The sequence below is a fragment of the Tupaia chinensis genome, unplaced genomic scaffold (assembly GCF_000334495.1).
Source record: "Tupaia chinensis unplaced genomic scaffold, TupChi_1.0 Scaffold142961_1, whole genome shotgun sequence".
NCBI lineage: Eukaryota > Metazoa > Chordata > Mammalia > Scandentia > Tupaiidae > Tupaia > Tupaia belangeri.
In genome coordinates this window covers 99,641-107,977 of record NW_006202806.1, presented here as the reverse complement: position 1 = coordinate 107,977, position 8,337 = coordinate 99,641, and the positions used below count along the sequence as shown (strand labels likewise).

General features: G+C 36.9%; 1 pseudogene; it reads left to right on the top strand.

The window, feature by feature from the left end:
* LOC102484286 (fatty acid-binding protein, brain pseudogene) overlaps positions 1-8,337 on the top strand; it is a 42,004-nt pseudogene that overhangs the window by 32,027 nt on the left and 1,640 nt on the right.

Below are 8,337 nucleotides of genomic sequence, written 5' to 3'. Positions count from 1 at the left end.
TCTGCCTCTAGGTCTCTCTCTGTCTGGCGAGCGCACGTGCCCTATAGCAAAAACCTCTCAAAAAAAAAAAAAATCTGTCTCTCAAAAAAACCAGTTTAAAAAAAAAAAAAAGAATTTTACCAAAGCAAATTCTGGATCCCGGTTATAATAACATTTCCAAATTAAGTGGGATTGGTTTCAGTCTATCAGATTTTAAGTTAAACAATTCCATAAATTAAACAGTAATTGAGAAAGTTGGCAATCAAATAGTCTACTCTTTCCATATAAACATAGTCTATTTTTATTTATAAATTTAAGCCTCATATTATCAATTTTGTCTTATTTACAATTTAAAAATTAAAATTTACTCAGATTGAAGGAAATAGCAACTATTAAAAAGAACATAATTGGAACCAGCAAATGGTGCAGTGGTTGGGGCAGGCACTGGACTCCCACATGGCCAATGGCAGTTTGAGTCCTAGACCTGGTGGCTTAGTTTCTTTCTTTCCCTTTCTTTTTTGGTGTGTCTCTCTCTGGTCAAATTAAAAATGATAATAATGACAAATGGAATCAAATAAATAAATTGCTTTAATAATTAATTGTATGGCCTAATAACTCTGCTGCCTTATTTTGAAAAATGTATTGCCAATATCTAGACAGTAAATAAAAAGGATATAATTTGTATGAAATATCAAAATTTTTGCATAATTCCTAACTATTATGTGATATGGTTGGATGCACATAACTGATATTTATTTTATCATTCCTTCTCTGCTTTTATGAAGAAAAATAAGTACTTTCATTTCATCCACTGAAGATGCGAGAATTATTTTGACAGTATCTCTTTAGTTCATTTACTTACAAAATATTTAACAGTTCCTGCACCTCTACCACGTGTACTACTGTTTGCGAGTATCAGCAACCAAATTTGGACAATATTGGAGGACGTGTACATTTCGTGATGTGAATGAAAGAGCTGAGTGATTATAGTGGTGCCAGACACATAACTTGAACAGGCAGAAAAATCCAGTCTTCAAGAATGAAGCAAGCATGTAGAGAAGAGGAGATTTAAAAGACTCCAGCTCTGTATCTTAAAACTTCAGTTTCTGTGTCCTGACTGCAAAAACTGAGTGAAAGGACTTATAGCCCAGTCTCGACCAGGTGTCCACCTGGAACAATTAGCAGCAGTGAGGGAGACAGATATTGAAGGAATGTTATAAGTACATGTGTCTGATGCTGATAGATCCAAAAGAATAGAATGGGGGCATGCAGAGTAGCTTGGACAGATTATACCATAGATAGCTACCACATTGGGATAGCACATGATAAATATTATAGAGGTAGCCAGTTGTCCCAGTTAATTAAATAATAGAGTATATGTTAAACCACATGTAATTACCCATAGTTGATCACTTTTGCCTATAAAACTAGCAACTTAATGTATTATAATCTAATATTTAATTCAAAAAGTAGCAGTAGACTCTGTTGTTAAAATATATGTGGCAGAATCAAACTGAGTAGAAAATCTAAGAGACAAAGGGGACATAGAAGCATCTTGGGCTAGCTGATCAACCACTCTGTCCCAGACACTGTACTCTACACTTGGGTCCCTTTAGGACATTTTTGGTTTTCTTATTTGAATCATACAATATGTAAAAGACAAAGCAATTTAGGCCTAGTCACGATAAGGAGTCAGTTTCTACTTTCTCACACCTAGGGTTTTTTTGTTTGTTTTTTAAAGATTTTTCCTATAGGGCACTTGCACTCAATAGAGAGACAGAGAGAGACAAAAAGCAAGAAATCACCCCCCAGAGGGGATGGCCACACACACTGCAATTCCTTCTTCTTCATTCTCCTTCTTGGGATTTTGGGCACAAACATACAAATGCCTGGCGCGAGCTTCAAGCCACTGGATCTGGAACTCAAACCACAGTCGGCCATTTAGGAGTCCAACACCTTAACCACTACACCACATGCTGGCCCCCCACCTAAGCTGAGTTTACATTTATGTTACCCACTGGTTTACCATAGGCCTCTGTATTTGCATTCATTATCTGCATATTCTCAGAAGGATGGATTGGGAAGCTTAGCAAACACAAAAACATTGAAGTAGCTCATGCAAGAGGTAACAGACTAGTTTTAAAAAATTAAAAACATGATTCTTGCTAAAAGATGAACCTGGGGGGACCAGCACTTGGCATAATGGCTATGTCGCTGGACTCCCATGTAGTCGACAATGGTTCGAGTCCAGGATCCAGTGGCTTAAACTCACGCTGGGCACATGTGCTTGCGTGCCCAAGGTCCCAGGAAGAGATTGGAGAAGGAACTGCAGCATGGCCATCCCCCCAGGGGATGATTTCTCGCTTTCTGTCTCTCTGTCTCTCTCTGTCTCTCTGGCAAGTACAAGCACCCTATAGCAAAAAAAAAAAGAAAGAAAGAAAGAAAGAAAGGGTAAGACTAAAAGTCCCTTATGGTCTAAATTATGCCCACCTAGAGGGCATTTAGAAGATGGCCTCTGGGAGTCCAAATATAGGGTATATTTGGTGTATTGTTGGTTTCTCCACTTTTATTCCCATAGTTAGAATTAGAAATTAGAAATTTTAAGAGTATCTAAAAACTAAAAATGGTTTAAGTATTAGTGTAAAAGAACTTAATCTGTTTTCACCTAATGGTATTTTTTTAATTGCCAGAGGGCATATGCACTCACCAAAGAGAGAGAGAAAGCATTCCCCAGTGGGGCATGTTCATGCCACAATCCTTTTTCTTCCATTTCTAATTCTATCAGGATTTTAGGCATGCAGGCACACACATACACCTGGTGTATTTTACAAGCTGCAGGGGCCAGGATTAAAACTGCAGTTGGCCATGTAGAATCTGGCTCCCTATGGACAGTGCTTAACTGTTGTGCCACGGAACCAGCTCACCTAATGGTATTTTTATAATTTGTGAACATAAATCAGTCTAAGCTACTATGAAGTGAACAGGGTACCCCTTAACTCATGTGGTGAAACCCTACCCCTCAAGGTAACTTAACTGAAGGCAGAGATTTTAGGAGATGATTAAGATTAAACAAAGTCATAATAACAGAGTTGTAATCAGAAATGGTTAGTGTCTGTTATCTTCAAAAAAGAAGAAAAAGAGATCATCTCTCCTCCAACGCACACGCATGCACACACACACACACACACACACACACACACACACACACACACAGAGAAAAGACCACAAAGTACAGGACTTCAGAAAACGATGAGGAATTTACTTTTAAAGAATGCCAGCTAAAAGGCCAGTACGTGCCCAAAAGTTCTGAGTTGGCCATATACAATATATATCATATATATTATATATATGAAATATATAAATAAAAAACTATGAAATCCATGCATAGTTTTTTTATAGTACCCATTTTTTATGAACTTTTATGATGATTCTCATATCATCAAAAGGACATCAAGGGCCAAAAAGTGGCACAATGATTGCATAAACCTCTGTTAGACTGACACACACAGGAAATTTTCTAGTTCACATTCAGACACGTCCCTAAATACACTGGGCACATGTGCCTATGATCTAGGGCTGGCTAGGACTGGGAGGGGATCACATCTGTCTTTTTCTCTCTCTCTCACTCTATCTCTCTTGGTCATAAGAAAACAAATAAACATTTAAAAAATTATATTAGGGACCAGCAGACAGTGTAATGGTTACATTGCTAGACTCCCACGTAATCAACCGTGGTTTGAGTCCTGGACCCACTGGTTTAAAACTCACACCGGCGCATGTGCATGTGTGCGCAAGATCCTGAGAGGAGAATGGAGGAGAAGGGTTTGTGATGTGGCCATCCTCCTGGGGGGTGATTTCTCACTTTCTGGCTCTCTGTCTTTCTGGTGAGAGCACGCGCCCAATAGCGAAAATCTGTCTCAGAAAAATATTAAAAGTGGCCAACAGGCAGTGCAGTGGTTAAGCACTGGACTCCTACATGGCTGACTGTTATTTATTTATTTTTTTTTTGGAGAGATTTTCACTGTAGGGCGCGTGCGCTCGCCAGACAGACAGAGAGAGACATAGAGACAGAAAGCGAGAAATCACCCCCCAGGGGGGATGGTCACGCCACAATCCCTTCTCCTCCATTCTCCTCTTGGGATCTTGGGCACGCACGCACACGCGCCCAGCGTGAGTTTTAAGCCACCGGGTCCGGGACACGAACCGCGGTCGACTACGTGGGAGTCCAGCGACATAGCCATTACGCTAACTGCTGGTTCCCATGGATGACTGTTATTTGAGGCCAGGACCAGGTGGCTTAAAAATCATGCCAGGTGCGTGTGTACTTGCCCAAAATCCAGAGAGAGGAAAATGGAGAAGGGATTGTTGCATAGACATTCCCCTGGGGGATGATGATTCACTTTCCTTCTCTCTAGCTCTCTCTGGTTCTCTCTGGCAATCATACATGCCCTATGGCAAAAATGGTTTTTTCAAGATTATTTAAAAAAAGGATATTAATCTTAGAAAATGCTTCTGGTCATTGCTGATAATAGAATTTTCTTGTTAAAATTGAAATATAACACTGCAGGACTAATGGAATGCATTAAAGAACTGATACCAAAGAATAAAAACATGTGAGAAAGAAATATGTGACTATAGTAGAAATTAATAATTCCATTCTAACTAAGTTTCCTAGATGATTATTTAATGAAAACAGAGCAAATATTTATTTTTGTAGTATCATTAGACTTTTATTAAATTTCAGCTAAACAAAGAATACTAATAATTTGCATCTGGCAGTAACAGTACCCTCTAATCATGGAAGCAGTTTATCAGGGTGTACATCTTTTGATGCATGCTAGCGAGTGTCATCACTGCTCAGCATTAAAAGTTCTATACTTTGCCTGGACAGATGTGTTGGAGGTTATACTTAGAATATTACATATTGTTTTAGTAGTTAGTCATCAATTTATAGCCGCCAGGTCCAGGACTCAAACTGTGGTCGGCCATGTTGGAGTCCAGCACCCTTAACCACCAAGCTAAGTGCTGGGCCCCAGTGGTCATTAATTTAAGTAAAAAAAAATTATTTGCATATTTCTCGCTCTGATTTATCACTCATGATATTTACAATTAAACTCGTCATCATTTTGAACTCCAAATCAACATCAGTATATCCTATTCACATATGACACACACGTTTTCTCCCTGGGAATATAAATTTTATCCCTCTGACATCATGAAATAAATTTCTTATCCATAAATTCATGAATTTTTATTGCATATTCATAATATGTAAAAGAAAAGCTGAAACGAATTTTAGTAAAAATGAAATAATTTTCCTTCAATATTATTTATAGGTTGCCTTTTGATCTCTGTATCTAGTTCATCTATGTTATCAGCTCATTTGTATTCATTATAGAAATAATTATCCATGTTTTATCATTTCCTTTTGGAGGTAATACAATATCTGTGAAACATAAAAATTAAATTTAGGGACCAGCAGCTGGTGTTATGGTTACATTGCTGGGACCATGTAGTCAACCGCAGTTCAAGTCCTGGACCCAGTGTCTTAAAACTCATGTCGGGCGCATGTGCATGCATGCCCCAAATCCATAGAGGAAAATGGAGGAGAAGGGACTGCAGCATGGCTATGGCCCTAGGGGGTGATTTTCCACTGCCTGTCTCTCTGTCTCTCTGTGTCTCTCTGCCAAGTGCACATGCCCTATAGCAAAAACCTCTCTAAAAAATTAATTTAATGTTGTAAATATTTGTGAAATACATATTTCAAACACATGAGTGCCTGCATGCTGAAAATTCCAAAACCTTTTGTGATTATCAATTTATCAAATTCACCTTTAAAAAGGAATTACAGTATGACAAATTGCAATTGCACTATCACCATTTTCACCTCAAAAGATATCAATCAGCTCTATTAAAGAAAGTCTACCCTAGTTCTCTGGAGAATGTCAAAAGAGACAAGCTTGGGTTTTCCAGATAGATGAAGATTCATAAATCTTATGCGTCTGTCACATTTCACAGACAGGGAAATTACATCAAACCCCATTGGTTTAGTTTAAATTTTTGTTTTGATTTCCAGTGTATTTATATCCACCTTTTAACAGTTTTGGGAATCAGTTTGAAGCCTGAGAATTACTACCAGTAATCACTATTCATTTCTTTGACTGCTCCAAGATGGAAATCAAAGGTTATTTGTAAAAGAAAGGAGAAAGTTCTCACTCTTGTCAAAACCAGAAGGCATAATGATTGATAACATATTCTTATGTGATGCTAGATTAGAATTTCTCAAACTTTACTGTGTATAAAAGTTACCTGTGGAGCTGGGTAGAGAGAGACACTGCTGAGCCCACCTCTGGAGATTCTGATTTATTCCGTCTGGCTGGTGCCCAGGAAGCTGTCTTTTTAAACTAACAGCTTTAATTAACAGCTGAGAGATTTGAAATAACATGATCATGGGACCATGTTTTGACAAACAACAAATTTGTGACAGTATTTAGAGGTTGCTAAAGTTATGAGATCTTCACCATAACAGCAAGAATTTTTTTTAAATGACATTTATCTTCATTATATTAAAGTATCATTAGTTACATTTTACATTTGTCTGGGGTGGGGAGGGAGTGAGAAATCACACCCCCCTGGGGGATGGGGGGCAGGATGGCCATGCCACAATCTTATCTCCTCCATTCTCCTCTCAGGATTTTTGGACATGTATGCACACACACCTGGCATGTTTTCTTGTTTTTTAGCCACAGGCTCTGGGACTCAAATTGCAAAGTTGGCCAGGTGAAGTCTAGTTGCCCTAACCATCATGCAACCAGCTAGCCTTAAATTCGTTTTTTTTTTAAAGACATAATATTCAAAGATGTTTCACCAAAGGTGAGACATTTTATTAATCCATTAATGCAGTCTAAAAAAGAAAGAGAAAACACTCCTTTTTGTGTTACATCTCAACATAATTATCTTGTAACTTCCCCAAAAGTTTAACTTTATTTCTTGATAAATGCAAATTTATCAAGCCCAACATTGTTAAATATACCATAGATAACAATCAATAAGAACTAACTATTAAGTACTTAATATATGCTGATCTCTGTTTTAGGTATATATCACTCATTTTTTTTGAGAGAGACATTTTGCTATAGGGCACATGTGCTCACCAGAGAGACAGACAGAAACAAAGAATCAGAGAGAAAGAGAGAAATCATCCCTTACGGAGGATGGCCACGCTACTATCCCTTCTCCTCCACTCTCCTCTCAGGATTTTGGTCACACACGCACATGCACCCAGTTTGAGATTTAAGCTACCAGGTCTGAGACATGAACCATGGTCAATTACTTGGGAATTCAATGATGTAAACATTATACCATCTGTTGGTCCCTTATCATGCATCGTCTTACCTAATCATTTGAAAAATCCCTATGAAAAAGTGCTTTAATTATTCCCATTTTATAAAAGGGAAATTGATATGGCAAGATTAATGTACTTAACCAAGGTGAAAATCTAGTAAGTTATAGTAACTATATAATTTTTGAGACATCAAGAGTACGAATTTAAGTTATATGTGTGTGCATATATATATATGTATATATGTGTGTATGTGTGTGTGTAGGTGTGTGGCATATGGCCTTTTATCTTCCAATTTGTCATCATAAGCTCCACATTTTTCATGAGTTATTTTGTGAGAGTCCATACAGTTCATTAAAAGAAACAACTTTTCTAAAGGATAGATGCAATCCACTGTATTATGACTGTGGTTAACCTTACATGCACTGAAACATTAGTATAGACTTACAATATTCATTTGACCCTAGACCTAACTTTGGCATATTTATCAACCTTTTACTTATGATTCTTATCATTTATAGCAAAATAAGGAAGATTTTACATTACTAATTTAAAGTCTATAAATTCCCTTGCAGAGTTATGAAATAAGAATGTAGTTGACTTCATATTTTGAAGGTCACAAGTATAAATCTTAATAAATACATAGTATATGAAAACTCACCTCTTATTTTGTGTGATATTACAATGGAATGGTGCATTTTAGACCACGTTTAGAATACAAACAGTAAAAGCTGATTCACATAAACCATGCATCTCAAGATAATCAACTTAAACTTACGATGCCTATTTTATCACTAAAACTAGACTTTCACATTTAGATAATATAAGGAGACAAGGTGAAAGTAAGAAACTTGTTCATTCTTTAGACCATCTTTACTTGTAATATTTGAATTAAAAAATAAGGATATGATGATATCTAGACAAATATGCTCATTTTTGGGTTACATTGTTTAACTTTACTTATTATTATTATTATTATTATTATTATTATTATTCATTTTATTTTGACCAGAGAG